General features: G+C 45.3%; 1 protein-coding gene across 5 annotated transcripts in view; it reads right to left on the reverse strand.

The window, feature by feature from the left end:
- HIVEP3 (HIVEP zinc finger 3) overlaps positions 1–1,882 on the reverse strand; it is a 497,332-nt gene extending 495,450 nt beyond the window's left edge. For all 5 annotated transcript variants that reach the window (XM_057500094.1, XM_057500091.1, XM_036892764.2 and 2 more), the window contains exon 1: positions 1,720–1,882. The gene's annotated coding sequence lies outside the window, so the exon portion shown is untranslated. The remainder of the gene's footprint in view (positions 1–1,719) is intronic.
- Positions 1,883–15,664: the final 13,782 nt, after the last annotated feature.

A 15,664-nucleotide genomic window follows, 5' to 3' on the forward strand; every position in this document is an offset into this window, starting at 1 on the left:
TCAAAACTAAATTTTGTTAACTCTGTACCTTGTCCAAAAAAAAAAATCAGCATGGAGGAAAACTCATGTATTAATCCAAAAAGTATTTAAGTAACACAGTAACTGAAACCATTAGTACAGTGAGGAGTGACCTCATAATAACCCCATAGATCAAATGTATCGTAACAACTACTGCACCAAAGAATAAAAACCTTAATAGCCTCCAGCAGTAATTATCTAAGTAAAGTGGGCTGCAAATCTGTTGGAGAATTGTTTTTGCCATAATAATATTTCTAGTAAATTGCTGCTTCTACAGTAAAAGCACTGGTGTTGCAGAACTGGCACACTAATAAAAAGATTTTTATAGAAACACTGTTAAAATGAATTAGATATTATTAAAGATTTAACACTACAACAGTGCCTGGTTACATGAGATTTCAAGCTGTACTGCTTAATGGGCAGATAAAAGTGCTAATTAAAACCACTCCTAGAGCATGTCCCTGGGCAGGTGTGTATACCACAGGTAACAAGGGGTCTGTGGACTAAATGAGGATCCAGTAATGCCAACCAAGTTGGATAGTCCTTGGGGAAAATGAGGAGAAAACAGAAGAACCTAGGTTTTCTGCACAGGATTGGGTAACCCAGTAAGCAGACAAGTACCCAAACTTTTTTGAACCTCAGTTTTTGGTTTTGGGGTTTTTTATTTTCTTAGCTGCTCCATCAGCAACACTTCTAAATCTTCCTTTGCTAAAGTGAAGAAAACCAAATAACTCATCATAGATTGGCAACCCTCAATAAACAGCTTAAGCAGGGAGAGGCAGAGAAAATCTTGCCATTATTACCAAATCCTTTTCTGGCAACCAGAGGACACTGACTAGTTCTCCTGGCAGCGCCTTGGCCAAAAGCATCTCTCACGCAAACAGCTCAAAGCTCTCAGTGGTTCCTAAAGAGTTGCTATACCAGGACACTATGAATTTCTGGATCTACGAGTTTCAGGATCTATTTTGCTTTCCCACCTTGTTAATTAACTAATCAAGGATGGCAAAGCACCTCACAAAAATAAAGTGTCAGGGAAATGTTAAGCAAATTCGCCTGCCAGTATTAAACTAGGAAAAGGGAAAGAGCAGGAGGCTGAGCGGGCCCCAGATTGCTGCAATTCAAGGGCCAGGCTCATTAACGTAAGGCGGAGAGACTCGTGTGCCCGCAGCAGCCTCAGGCCCGCGCGGGGCTCTCGGCAGGACTTCTGGAAGGAAACCTGGACCAGGGCCACGCCGGGGCAAAGAGAACGCTGCTCGCGAGGCGCATCCTCGCTGCTCAGGCTCCATCTCCCCGCATCCCTCAGATGTCAACACACCCGGACCACAAAGTGAAACTTTCCGGGCCCCCGCTGTCGCGCTGCGTCTCTACCCTCTGCCTGAGAGCGCCACGGGGGACAGGTGTGGGGCCGGGGCTCGGGCGGGAACCCCCGCCCCCAGCCCCAGCGATTGTGTAATCTGCCCGGGAGGGGGGAACTAGGAAACAGCCCCACACCCGGATGCAGAGGGGCGGCCCGGGGACCCGGGCGTCAGGCGCGGCGCCCGGAGGTGTAGGGGGGATGGGGAGGATTGTCGTCCCGCCCCCCGGGACCGCCCCCGGGCGGCTAGGGGAGCCGCGGCGCTGACACAGCCCGGAGGGGGCGCCCGCGCGGCAGACCTACGCCGAGACGGGGGCGCGATGGCTCGGCAGCGCGGCCGGCCTTACCTGCGCGCCAGGCCGGCACGGCGGGAGGCGGCTCGGGATGCCGGGGCGGCGGGCGGCAGGCGACAGCGCTGGCTGCCACCCGGGCCACGGCATGTAAGGAACCGCGGCGGTGGCAGCGGCGGCAGCGGGCGCGGGACTGACAGCCCCAGGCCCCGCCTCCAGACCCAGGGCCACGCCCCCTCGGCGGCCGCGTTACTGGCCCCGCCTCCTCCGCCCACCTCCGGGGTCAAGCTCGGTCCACGGGCCCGGAGGGCGGAGGCGCTCGCTTTCGATTGGCCTGGAAGATACCCTTCCCGCCCACTCCCCGCCCCTCCTTTCAGACAGGGGAACGGCGCTTGCGCAGTGGCTCCGATGAGCGACGCGTTAACATTGAGCGCAGGCTTTTTTGGTCCCCGACCGCTGGTACCGGCTATCCTTGCATATCCGGGACGCCTGGGATCTCTGGGTGGCTTGAGGAACCAGGAATCAAACGTAAACTCCACGATGAATTGTCCTTATTCACCTGTGAATGCATCTAAGGGAGAAAACCAAATCGGAATGGGCCAGGCTCTAACCAGGAGACCCCAAAACTATGAACTGCAACAGAAAAAGAGCCACCGGCCCGGAAGCACCTACGAAGGGTCTAGGGGTGCGTTATACACGCGCTGATTTGATGCCCGGTCAGCAAGTGTGATGTGTGCGCAGAGGGTCTAGTAGTTGGAAAGCGAAGTTAGGGGGTTGGGTTATACTAACAGAACGAGTGATGCTGAAGCAAGTGGCCCTTCTACAACGCCTACCGCCCCCTCCCAACTCTTATCTCCCACTTTTCTACGTTGGTTCCCATACCCTCAGTCTGCAAATAAGATCAAGACTCTCCAAGTAAGAATCAAATGAGACCCAGCAGTGCCATGCCTAATTATATTATCAAGAGAATTGCAAACATGTATCTACACAAAAACTTGTACACAAATGTTCATAGCATATTCATAACGGCCAAAAAGTGAAAATAGGAATGTCCATTATTTGATGAATGGATAAACAAAGTAAGGTTTAACCATACAATGGAATATTATTGGGCCATAAAATGGAATAAAGTATTGATACATGTTATAATACAGATGAACATTAAAAACTAAGTGAAAGAAGCCAGATATAAAACAGCACATAGTGTATGAGTACATTTATATGAAATGTCTAGAACAGGCAAATCTATAGAGACAGAAAGTAACTGAGGGGTCGCCAGGGGCTGGTGAAAGGGGAAAATGGGGAGGGACTGCTAATGGGCAGTTTCTTCCTGGGATGGTGAAACTGATCTGGAATTAGATAGGAGTGATAATTGCACAACTTTGTGAGTGTACTAAAAGCCACTGAACAATACATTTTAAAAGAGTGAGTTTTGTGGTATGTGAATTATATCTCAGTTTTTTAAAAAATCTAACTCCCTTCAGGCTGTACCGCTTCCAGCTATTATGTAGTTTCCAGGCCCTTCTCATTCAAGATTCCTGCAAACACCTTTTTACCTGTGTTTACCCCCACCCCTCATCTCCCATGTACATCATTGTTCCCCAGAGTGTGGCTTCTGCCTGCCCCAGAGCTCAAAGCTGCTCTCCTTGAATCCTGAGGCTTTCTATAACTGTGAACATTCCTAGTTCTCCTTTCATTCTTTCTGGGGTTTTTTTTACCTTCTTTTCTTTGGCAAGCCTATTTAAATATTGCTGTTTTCCACGGCTCCTTCCAAAATCCTTCCTAGGTTACATCATCAATGTCCATGAGTTCAGTTACTGTGCTTCAGATCCTAACATCTGCCTGATGTCCCCATGGGTTTCTCAAACTCGGTGTGTCCTAAGTAATTTGTTGTCTTCCCTCTCCCTGCTCTACCTTCTCTCCAGTAGAGATAATCTATTACTGCATGCTAAGACATGGGAGTCATCCTTGATTCTTCTCTCATCCTTCTAGATCTGACCACCAATTTTTATCCTATAAATGTTGTGAAACCTCACAGTTCTCTTACTGGTACCACCATAGCCCTAGTCCATGCCCCATCATCTTTTAATTCCCTCCATCTTTTGTGCCCTTCAAATCTAGCTTCCAAACAGATGTCAGAGTGGACACCATTGCTTTAGCTGACAGAGCTAGCAGTCCCCTTTCCTATGATAGCAACACCCTAGTTTTCTTTAGGAACTCACCCTCCCCAACGAACTATAGGCTTGGTGAGACTGCCAATCAAGATGCCAGTTTACCTGACTCAGATTGGGTGCTCCCTCAAGATGGTGCAATATGAGATCCTTCACCTAGAATTTGAATCCTGGACAAAGCGACATGAAAACTGAAGGTGACTGGATCTGATTTTTCCCAAGCAAGGAGACTGCTAGTCACTCCCACTGTCTCTGTCATGGGAGTTTGCTTTAAGGCCCGGTGCTACAGCTCTTCCTTTTGTTTTCTGAATGATCCCATAGCTCTCCAGTGTATTCCTTCTTGGGAAGTTAACTACAGTTGCTTGCAACCATAGAACCTAACTCAGAAATACGTCCAAGACACAAACCATGTCCTTCCCCACTTAAAACTGTTTAGAGGCATCCTACCACCCATAGAATGGACTCCAAACTCTGTAACCCAGCCCCTGCCTGCCTCTCCCACGTCTCCACTCCCTACTCCCTGCCTTGCCTTTATATATCTGCCCTTCTGAATTACTTAGAATTTCATGGACTCACTCTAAAATGCCATGCCTCAGCACCCACAAGTCCCCTCTGGATGGAATACCCTTCCCATTTTCTCCAGCTCACTTCTACAATCCTTTGAGGAGTTCTCTGCCTCCAGAAAGCTTTCTTTGGCTCTTTCCTGCTCCCAGGAAACACTGAATTTTCCACCTCTTACTGTGCTTACTGTCATAGTATTTTATTTATCCCTTTTATTATCTGCCTCTCCCTCTGAAGTTAGACTTTCTCAAGGGTTGTACCCTTCTTTTCTGAATCCTTAGTGCTTAGCACAGTGCTTGGCACATGGCAGGTGCTCAGAAACGTTCCTTTATTCTTCTTTGCCTCTGTAATTCCTGAGAAAGAGACAGAGAGACCATTAATAAACATTTTCCCCAGAGAGCTGAAAAGCAAAAATTCAGGCCTAAGGCATCTCATATAGGTTGTTCAAAAGCTGTATTCCAATTCTGAAAAATGTTTCAGAAGATTGCTAGGAACTCAGTAAGACCAATGGACACTAATTTATATGATATACCTCTCATCTCTGAAATCTACTCAGTTTCTCCTGAAAGACTTCATAGATTAATGAGATGCAAAATTAAGTAACTCAGATAATTGTATTCATTATTGCAACTAAATGGCAAGGTGAATTTTTATACATAGTTGTAATCATAGCTAAAGAATAAACTGAACATACTAAGAAAATCAATAGTTCCATTTGGGTGTCTATTGTGAAACATGTATTACCTTAAGTGGGACTATATAGCCATCCATATGCAGATGCTGAATGAGGAGAGCTAGGTTCTAGTCCCAACTTGGCCATGACTAGATACTTAAACTTGGGTAAGTCACTGTCCTTGGACACTTGCAGTCAGCTTCCCCATTCTCCATTCCTCCATTGTCCCACCATCAGGCCCTCACAATATCTTTAGAAAGCCACTTTTTCTCCATTCTACCCCACGAGATGTTGCTTAACTCAGCCCTAAGGAGTTAAGCCTGGGGCTGAGTTAAGAGTTAAGCCTGATTGGCTTAAGGCAATAATTCTAACCCATCTCTTTGGCTACAGAAATTAGTTCAAAGGCAGATTTGATACCCAAAGTAATGGGACTTGAGAAGATATTTTCAAGGGCTTCTGACAAAAAGAATATCCCTCTTCCAGCTGTTGCTCCTATCAATGATCTATATGGTTAAAATTAATGCAGCTTCATGTGACTTTGAGGATAAAGACTAGATTGTCAGGCAGTGAATGAATCCTGAAAAAGGCAGAATGGAGAAATGGAAAATAAACAGAATCTTATTTCTATTGTTGAGCAGTGAGCAACTAGATCAAGCCATACCTGAAGCAGTTTACCCCCATAGTCTCCAGCTCTATGAGCCAATAAATTCTCGCATTGTTTGAATTTGGTTTTCTGTCTATAACGTAAATAATCCTAACAATAACACTTAACAATCTCTATGGGCCTCCATTTTCTCATAAATAAAATAATGGTAATATGAATAATCTCTAAGAACTCTGCCAGCTTTCATATCCTGTGAGTCTAGGAAAGTTAAATACACTCATAAAAATGTAAGTGCATTATCATTTGCTAGTAAACACTAAGAAAAATAAGGTTGTCTGATTTAATCCAACAAAAGATGGAAATGCAAACAGAAATCCTTAATCTTTGGTCTATACCAGGAGTTACCCTGATCTCCAGCCTCTCCCCCCATACTCCAGCCACATGTTCCTACACTCTGAGAATAGTTGGTAGGGGAGGAATGGTCTGGGAAGGAAGCATATAAGGTGGTCCTCTCTAGAAGATTTTGGATTCTTGCTCGTAGAGCCCATGGCCTTAGATCCCTTGTTCAGATTCTGACCTCTTCTACCTGAACTGTTTGACCTGAGCACTCCAGTGTGCCAGATCTCCCCAGATCTGCCCTCTGAATCATTCAAGTTGCCAGCATCCCCTCATGTCTGAATTCCCAGCACTGACCATCTTTAATCAGTTGGAAGTGTTGACATATTAGCCAGGAACTCCAGCCAGAGCACAGATTAGTTTATCTGTACCAACAGAGCCTAGAGGAAAGAGACCAGGATGGTTATTCAGTGGAGGAGAGTCACTTAATAAAAGAGATTAAGCACCTTAGAAGCCTGAAGGGTTGAGCAAATTGTTTGATACACTGCACTAGTAATTACGTGTGAAAGGTTTCACATGTGGGATATGTAGCCTGTTTAAAATAATGCATTTGGACATGCAGTTGTAATCAACATCCTAATTTGGAAAAGCATTGCCTGGATCCCTGTCAGGTATTGCACTGGGACACTGGGGCCATACCTGAAGGCACTGGGAACCCCAGGAAGAGGACATGTGGAAAGAATCAGGGTTACTTCCCTGGCAAAAGAAATTAAGAACATGCTGCTGATTCAATTTGTTCTCTGTTCTGACTTTGCATGATTCATGGGAAAAGACAGATCTTCAGCACAGTTTTGATTGATTCACTGAACATTTTATGACCAGATAACTTTTGGCATACACGGATGACTAAGACAATGTTCCTTTTCTTCAGGAGCTGGGGAAGGAAGTGGACAGTAGATCAGTCAGGTAGCAGCAGGAAACAGAGCTCGCCCCCTGCGGCTCAAGTGAATGGACGTCAGTGCAAAGACAGCTTGCAGGGGTGGGGGGGGGGGGGAGGGGAGGAGGGGGGAGCAGGAAGCCATCACCACCCCCTGAGAATGAAGAGACAGGCAGAGGAAACTCTAGAGAGCAGGAACTGTGGGGGAGGGGCTGCCTGGCAGGCTGCAGTCAGGCGGATTCTGCCAGTGGAGTGGCTTTAAGGCAGAACCAGGGGAAAAGAAGTACCTTGACTTCCCTCCCATTCTCCAGTCCCCTACAAGTGCCTGTCACCGGCTGACCTGAACGGAACACTGACCGGCAAGGGAGCCCAGGCGATGCAGTCTGTAGGGATCAGGCTCCCAGGGAGGGAATAAAGCAGGGAAGGGTGGAGAGTGGCTATGGCAGCAGGGACAAAGAATAATCAGTCCACTCCATGTGCCCCCCAACTTCCTTTTTCACCCTTTATTTGAATGATGAAAATCTCATCCTAACACAAGTAGACCCAAGTGTCATCAGCCACTGTGTCATTACTGTTGATGCCATTTCAGGTGCACCACCACCTGCCATCTAAATTTTAAGGTGGAAAGGGAAGGGAAAATCATCTTTAGCATTAAATAAGTATGGATGCTCTAGTCTCCCCTTCTGTAGCCTGTCATGAGGCCAGTGCTGATAATCATGGCTTCTCACCTTGTCCATTCTCTAGTATCCTTACCCTCTACCAGCCCCTCAGCTGTAGGGAGACCCAAACCTTCATCTCAAAGCAACTGAGCCCTTACTCTCCATATGGGATTGCCAGTTTTCTACTGAACTTTATTATTGGAATGGACTTTCTAAGAAGTGGACCCACGAATCCCCTGGGTTCCAATCATAGTCCTCTCAGCCCTGTTGCATAGCAGCAACCCAATTTCCCCCTGATAGCCAGGACAGTAATCCTCTTCTCTTCCTGTTGATTTCATGGCATGAGGAGTCCCAAAATAGCCAGGGACAAGCTCAGCTTCCTCTTCATCAGAACCACAACTGTGTTCCCTGGTATGAACATCCCTCTCTTAGGAATCATCCCCCACCCCAAGTCTGTTAAGCCCAAGATCATGGAGGTAGAAACAGAAGTGGAATATTAATTGTAATAGAAGGCCCACTTCTAAAGCTTCCCCTTGGTTCCTAACCCATGTGTTCTTGTGGAGATGACACCAGATATGCTGGCTTAAGGCATATACTACATCCTCCAGGTGAGCTCAGGCCTTGCATGGTGTTGTATCCCTGCTGGCCTGTGTTGAAGATGACCAAGATGCTGTCAGTCTTTATCCCTGGCTGACAATATGGAGCAGAGCTGCCTGCAGATTTCAGAATTGTTATGTGTGAGAGAAATGCATGCCTGTATTCGTTAGGCCATGCTCTTTTGGGGTCTCTGCTACATCATTTTAACATTAGCATAGCTAAGACAGCTATCATGGCTGTTAGCACACCCTAACTCCTGCTCTTCTGGCTAGGTTGCTGGGAAGTGGTTGGGTGGCAAGTGGAAAAAGATCAGAGCGTCTGGCCTCTGGCACTATAACCTGGGCTCAATATATCTATTTGCTGCACATTTCTGCAGGCAACCCTGTGCCTCAGAAAACCACCCAGTGTTTCCATTCTTGGCATTGCTCTTGTTCTGATGTTCTCCTTTGCTGATGGAGGAGAGAGTAGGGAAAAAAGGGACACTTAGAGGCCTGGAGGACTAGTTGAACCTGCTTTGAATCTCTCCATGCCCACCTAGTCCATTGCTGCCCTGTATAACTCACTGTCTCTAGCCAGTTCTAATGTGGCCCTGCTGTGTCTCTGCCTTGAAGAGATGAATGGGTGGGCAGTGATCTGCCCAGAGAGAGAGAAAGAATTCAAATAACCTAAAAAGCTCTCACCCAGCCCATCCCCGTCTTCTACCCAGTGCTCTTCTCTTCATGTTAATCATACATGACTCCCAACCATGTTCTGTCTCCCTGGGGGATTTTCACCATCTTTCTGATGATTTCCCAGACCCATTGACCTCACCCCACCCCATGGCTTTGTCGGGGAAGGGTGGGGTGACCAGTGCTGTTTCTCTGTCCTGTGGAGCTAGGTAGTGGTGATGGTTGCCCAACATTGTGGGGATAGTAAATGCCACTGAATTATATACTTTAAAAACAGCTAAAATGGTGAATTTTATGTTATGTGAATTTTATCACAATAAAAAATAGGCAATTATATTTTATCCTATTTGGAACAAGAAGATTCTCAAGGGTTCCAGGGTGAAGCTGGCAGTGACTGAGGTAAACAGAGCAGTAAGAGAATCGTTTGACCTTGAGGTCCTCCTCGTTTGACCTTGGGGTCCTCCTTGGAGCATCTGTTCCCTCCAGCATGGCAAAGAGATGGGGACGGAGGAGAGCAGGGAGAGCGGAGGCCTCGGAGAGCACCCTGACTCCAGAAAGGGAGAAGGGCAGGTGTCTGGGCTGTACACCTTGCCTGGAACCTCCTGATATCATGGATTTTCTGTGGGTTTTGTTCATTTGTTTTGATTACCAGCAATCTATCACCTTCTTATTTGGGGAGAATTCAAAGTTGGAGGACTTCTTTGTAAATATTGGTTATAGGGAGGGACCTTCTTCCCAACCCCCAGGCTGAGAAGGCTAGAGGTTTCTTTACATGCACTGCACCCCACCTGGCAACCACACCAGACCTCAGACATCTGACCAGCTCAGCAAATAGGGTCCTCCTGGGACTTCGAACCATGGAGAATGATGCAAAGACACAGGTAAGAGGCCACTCCTGAGAGCCAATGCCCAAGGATGAACAGCACGCAGAGTGTAGGGCTCCGGCACAAGTGTCCAGGGGCAGCAGCGCCTGGCAGCATCTTCACCACACTGACCCTGAGGGGTGGCCTTGGCTGTGGTAGCCATTGTCTGACCTCTTGTTTTTGCTATCTTCAGAGCTTGGTCTGCCAGCCTCCTTTCCATTTTCAAACTACCTGATATTCTTCCAAGAAATCCTGTGACTGCTCAGGTTAGCCAGAGCTTGTTTCTGTCGCTTGTAACTGCGAATCCTGGTACGTTGTTATAGCCTTACTGCCTCCTTTCAAAACAGAAAATATGGTGCATTCCAAGTCAATGCCAATGGCTCCTTGCAAAATCAAAGTGCTGTCTGCACCCAGAATGCTGTGTGTCTGCATATTTCACTTTAAACATTACAAATGTCAAAACAAAATGCATTTCCATGTGCTGAGTTATTGTAACTATGGTGATGGGCAGAGAGAACACTGCTCTAGCAATTAGAATAGGCCACACTAGTTGTACAAGCTTGGCCAAGTCAGTTTTGTCTCTTCTCAGGTTGAGATGAGCTACGAGCCCTTTTCCAGCACTTAAGATTCTGTGATTTGGGGAGTGCAAAGAAAATAATATTAGCACCACACCTAGCAAAACAAACTTCTGTCTCACAGACAGCCTCCATCTGATTCAGTGTCATACATCTAAGACAAGTTCAGTTGCCCGTCTTTACCACAACTATTAAATAATGCACAGCCTTGTAGACAAGTGACAAAAATTAACACTAACCTCATCTCCCCATAGAATATGCCATCTGTGATAATACTGCTAATGTGAACTCACACGTGGATAGCACTTACTGCACTCCAGACACTGTTCTAAGTATTTTACATCTATTAGCTCATTTAACCCCTCCAACAACCACATGAAACAAGTGCTATTATTATCCCCCTTTTAATGATGAAGAGAGGTTGGGTAATTTTCCCAAGGTCACACAGCTAGTAGGTGACAGAGCCAATCTTCAACCTCAAACTGGCTCCAGAATCCAACTGTGTGTGTGTGTGTGTGTGTGTGTGTATGTGTTAAAATTCATACAACATAAAATTCACCATTTTAGCCATTTTAAAGTTTACCATTCAGTGACATTTTGCATACTCATAGAACCCATGCTTTTAGTGATATATCATATTGCAAATATATATATATGTTATATGTATAATCATCAAATAAATAAATCCAATTTCCCATCAGCTTTACAGACTGGGAGATAGTGAGATGGAGCAGTCATTTCTTTCATCCAATCCCCTGAATTCGATGGTAGCCATGTAATCTCCCACGGATGATGATCGAGTGGTAGTGTGATTCATGGTATTAGACAACTTCTAGTTCCATTCACTCTTGGCCTCCACAAACGCTCATCCAATCTGAATCAACCTAGAAAGATAAGCATCCGTCACATTTTAAGACTTCAGTGGGGAATCTAGCGGGCGAATCCCACACTTCCTTCAAGGATGGTCCCACTGTTGAACAACATCCCATCTCCAGAAAGTCACAACCTACAACCTCTTTCACACATGAAAGCTTTCAGCTTTAACCCTGACTTTGGGGGCAGAGGGTAAGGTGTTGAAAAAGATGGCCAACCTTTCCTCTGTGATGATCGTTCAAGTTGAACACCTGGACCACTATGACCTGCCTGTGTGACCTCCAGCAAATTACACTCCTTCCAAGTAGTCTCCCCTGTGACATTCAACTACTTAGCAACTGTTGAGGGCACCTGTTCTGTGACAGACGCTGAGCTGAGTTCTGGAAGAAGGGAGGCTTAGAGGGTTAGCTGGGTGGGTGAGTGCTGGGTCACTGGTTGGATCTGTCTGGTTGCACAGGGAGTCACCTAACAGACCTTTCCAAAACACAGTGTTCACTACTGGATTCTGATATCCATGTTGAGGCTGGAGTGGCAGGTGGATCTGGGACATGTGTTTTAAAAAATCTCTCCCAGATGTATCTCATCTCCCTTCCCTACTGCCCAGCACCCCCCACCGCAACCCTGCAAGCACCTATTCTTTCAAAAATGCTGAAATTGGTGACTTCTGTGGCTCCTTTGATCTCAAAGTAAAATTATATGCTTCATTAATCACTGTATTTCTCAACTCAGCACTTATTGAATGCCTACTCTGTACCAGGCACTGGACATACAGGATAAAAGGACCTAGGTAGACAGTCTCTGCCCCATGGAAACACTCACACTGTTGGGGACAGACAAGCCAGCCAACAGCATCTGTAAAACATGAGGAGCCTGGGACGCAGAGAGTATTTATTAACTGAGTGTCCCTCAGGTGACAGTTCCTTCTCATCCCCAGAATAAGTTATCCCTTTGCCTTCTTTTCACAGCTCCTATTTCCTGATGATCAAACACAACAGTATAATAAACATTTGACAGGTTCTAAACCAAATGCATCTACTTTCCTTCTGGTTTCAGATGCAAAGCTCATCAGATCTGCAGCACCTCACTTGAACTGTAAACCCTGCATGCTAATGCAGCTCTGCTGAAAGGCCATTTTAATAAGGAACTTGGTTCAAGCATCAGCTATAGAACATTCATATTCATGGTTAATGTACAAAAACCCTTATTTTGATCTTTTGTTTCTGTTGAGGGGGGAGTCTTAAAATGGCCAGAAATTCCCAATTCCTGTTTATTCTATCCACGCTTCTATTTTCAGCGTATTTTCTTTTTGGCATCCATTATTTCGTCAGGGTTGGCAAGAAAAGTTAGTTCTGCTCTCGTCCAAGTGTTAAATGGACACTCATGTGTCTCTTCACCACATCAGCATAATTAATTTTACTGCAAATAGGATTTTTCTTTTTTCCCCTTTGCATGAAAATGGGGTAGCCTTTCAGTGTTTGCATAATAGCAGTAATTCTTACATTTGTACAAAAGAACATGCATTATTTTGGCAGATAGATGGAGCTTTGATGGAGAGATTATTACATTTCCAAAAGCAAAGAGAATAAATCAGAATTTAGCCAGACGCTGACTAAACACCTCCTTCCCCCAACTGCATTGATCACAGGACACACTGCACTGTCCTTCAGAGACTAAACTTCTCAGGACTATAGGACCTCACTAGCCATCCTCCAGTCTCTGCCCTTCTCTACCCTGCTCTGTGGACTGTCTCACCTGGGTTCCCTTCTCTCTGGCTTCCGGCTGGGTTTGGCCAATGGGAGGCAGCAGGACAAGAACGGAAGTCAGGAGAAAAGAGAGGCTGAGGTATTTATTCCCCCTGCTCCTCCCCTGCTTGCCACCGCTCAGGCAGTGGCGGTGTTCCTCCTGAGTCACAGCTCCCGTGCCGTAGCTGCCTTCCACAAGTCCTGCTCTCACTGGACTTTGGCAATGCCCTTTCTTCTCCTTGCTGCTCCAGGCTAGACCCTGCAAGCTTCACTACCCCACCTTGTCTGACCCTGCCCACATCTGTGTGAATAGCCCTTTAATGTTCAACCCCTTTAAGTGTGCCATCTCTCTCCTTTCAGGACACTGGGAGAACTACCACATTTCTAAGACATCCCTTAGTTCACTAGGACCTCCAAAGAAAAAAAAAATTCCACAGCCCTGGGAAAGTAATAATAAGGAAGCCCCAAATCACTGAGGTGTAGAGGCATCTATATGTCTCCAGTCTGTAGAAATTCCAACAAGCTGAAAAGTTTTCTTAGGCATAGCTAGCTTCACTGAAGTCATGGAACATGTGATTGGCGGTGGCTATTCTCATCCTCAGCTCAGAGGAAATATGAGACCCCAGCGCAGCCACTCAGGGCATCATGTCCCCCAGGCCACACAGTGTTGGTTCAGGGAGGGACATGTGATCTAAGCCAAGGCAGTGAAAACCACTTGGAAAAAATTCTGGGCCTTTGGCTGCAGCAGCTAGGGAAAAGGTGCTTTCCTTTCTTTGGGGTTGCTGAGGACATAAACTGAAGTGTTGGTGGCCATCTGCCATAAAAGGCAGAGCCTGCCTGAGCAGTGAACCACCACAGGGGAAGCAGAGCTAAGAAGCGAACAGAGAAAACCTGGGTTCTGATCACATCACCTGAGCCCTGAATCAAGCCTTGCTTTGCTTTTCTAGTGACATGAGCAAAAGATTCAGCTTTTCTATTTACTAAAGCTGAGTTTCTATCACTTGCAAGAGAAAGAGATCCTAATAGTATATTGACTGAATAGTACAAAGATGGAAGCTCTTTATAAACTAGGAACTACTATGAACTGGGTAAGGGGGAGACCATGGAGAAAAAATAATTTACTATTTCTGGAGCATCTATTGTGTGCTCCAGAATAGAGCTCACATAAATGTAGGTTAATTTATTTAATTCTCAAAATAACTTTGCTCAACTCTGTTGAGAAACTTGCCAATTGCTGCACAATTAGCAAACGGCAGGGTTAAGTTCAAGCCAAGGATGGTTGGCTTGTGAGGTTATATTTGCTCCACTCTGATGTGCTGCCTCATCGCCATCTTTTTCATCCTCGTCATCACTCCAGTCATCATCACCAGCCCCTTCTTCAGGAAACTCGATGAGAATCTGGACCACAAACATCGGGAAGCTGAGTTTCTTGGCCACCAGAAAACACAAAATTTGATACATCCATATGGGTCTGCAAATAACTGTAACATGAAGGAGAGAGTGATCAATGCCAATAAAGAGGAAACGACAACCTGTTGAGGAGGACTGCTTCCATTTGAGACACTGGAAGAATTCAGATCCAGATGGTGGAAGAGAATCCAAAGAGGAGGAAAGAGTCTGAGCAAAGACATAAAAATTAGGAATGCCAGACCACAGGAAGATTCAGTTGGCACATGTACACACTTAAATTGTCTTCCAAGGTTCTTTTCTTGGGTCCCTTCTCAATTTCCTCTTTTTATTTATTTATTTTTACTTTATTTTATTATGATGATGGGAAAATTTAACATGAGATTTACCCTCTTAACAAGTTTTTAAGTACACAGTACAGTACAGTATGGTTGCTTATAGATACAGTGTTATATAAGCAAATCTCTAAACTTATTCATCTAGCTGAACTGAAACTTCACGTCCACTGGTTAATAATGCTCCATTTCCCTCTCCCCCCAGGCCTAGGCAACCACCTTATACTCTTTGATTCTATGAGTGAATGAATTTGACTATTTTAGTACCTCATATAAGTGGGATCATGCAGTATTTGTCTCCCTGTGACTGGTTTATTTCACTTTGCATAATGTCCTCAAGATTCATCCATGTTGTTGCATACTGCAGAATCTGCTTTTTTAAAAGGCTGAATGGTATTCCACTGTGTGTGTGTGTGTGTGTGTGTGTGTGTGTGTGTGTGTGTGTGTGTATCACATATTCTGTATCCATTCATCTGTCAATGGACATTAGGTTTTTTCCACATCTTGTTGTGAGGTGCTGCAAAAAATATGGGACTGCTAATATGTCTCTGAGATCCTGATTTCCTTTGGAAAAATACTGAGAACTGGGATTGCTGGATCATATCATAGTTCTATTTTTAATTTTTTGAGGAACCTCCATACTGTTTTCCATAGCAGCTGCAGCATTTTGCATTCCCAACGACAGTGCATGAGGGTTCCAGTTTCTCCACATCCTCACCAACACTTGTCTCTTGTGTTTTTTTGATAATAGCCATCCTGACATGTACAAGATGATATCTCCTGTGTTTTGATTTACATTTTCCTGATGATTCATGACACTGAGCATTATTCTCATAAAGGGAACAATCAACAGAGTAAAAAGGAAACCTGTGGAACAAGGTAAAATATTTGAAAACCACATATCTGATAAGGGGTTTATCTTCAAAATATACAACGGGCTTCTACAACTCAAAGCAAAAAGACTAATAAGCCAATTTTTTAAAAGGTCTAAGGACTTGAAT

This window comes from Manis pentadactyla, chromosome 4 (assembly GCF_030020395.1).
Source record: "Manis pentadactyla isolate mManPen7 chromosome 4, mManPen7.hap1, whole genome shotgun sequence".
NCBI lineage: Eukaryota > Metazoa > Chordata > Mammalia > Pholidota > Manidae > Manis > Manis pentadactyla.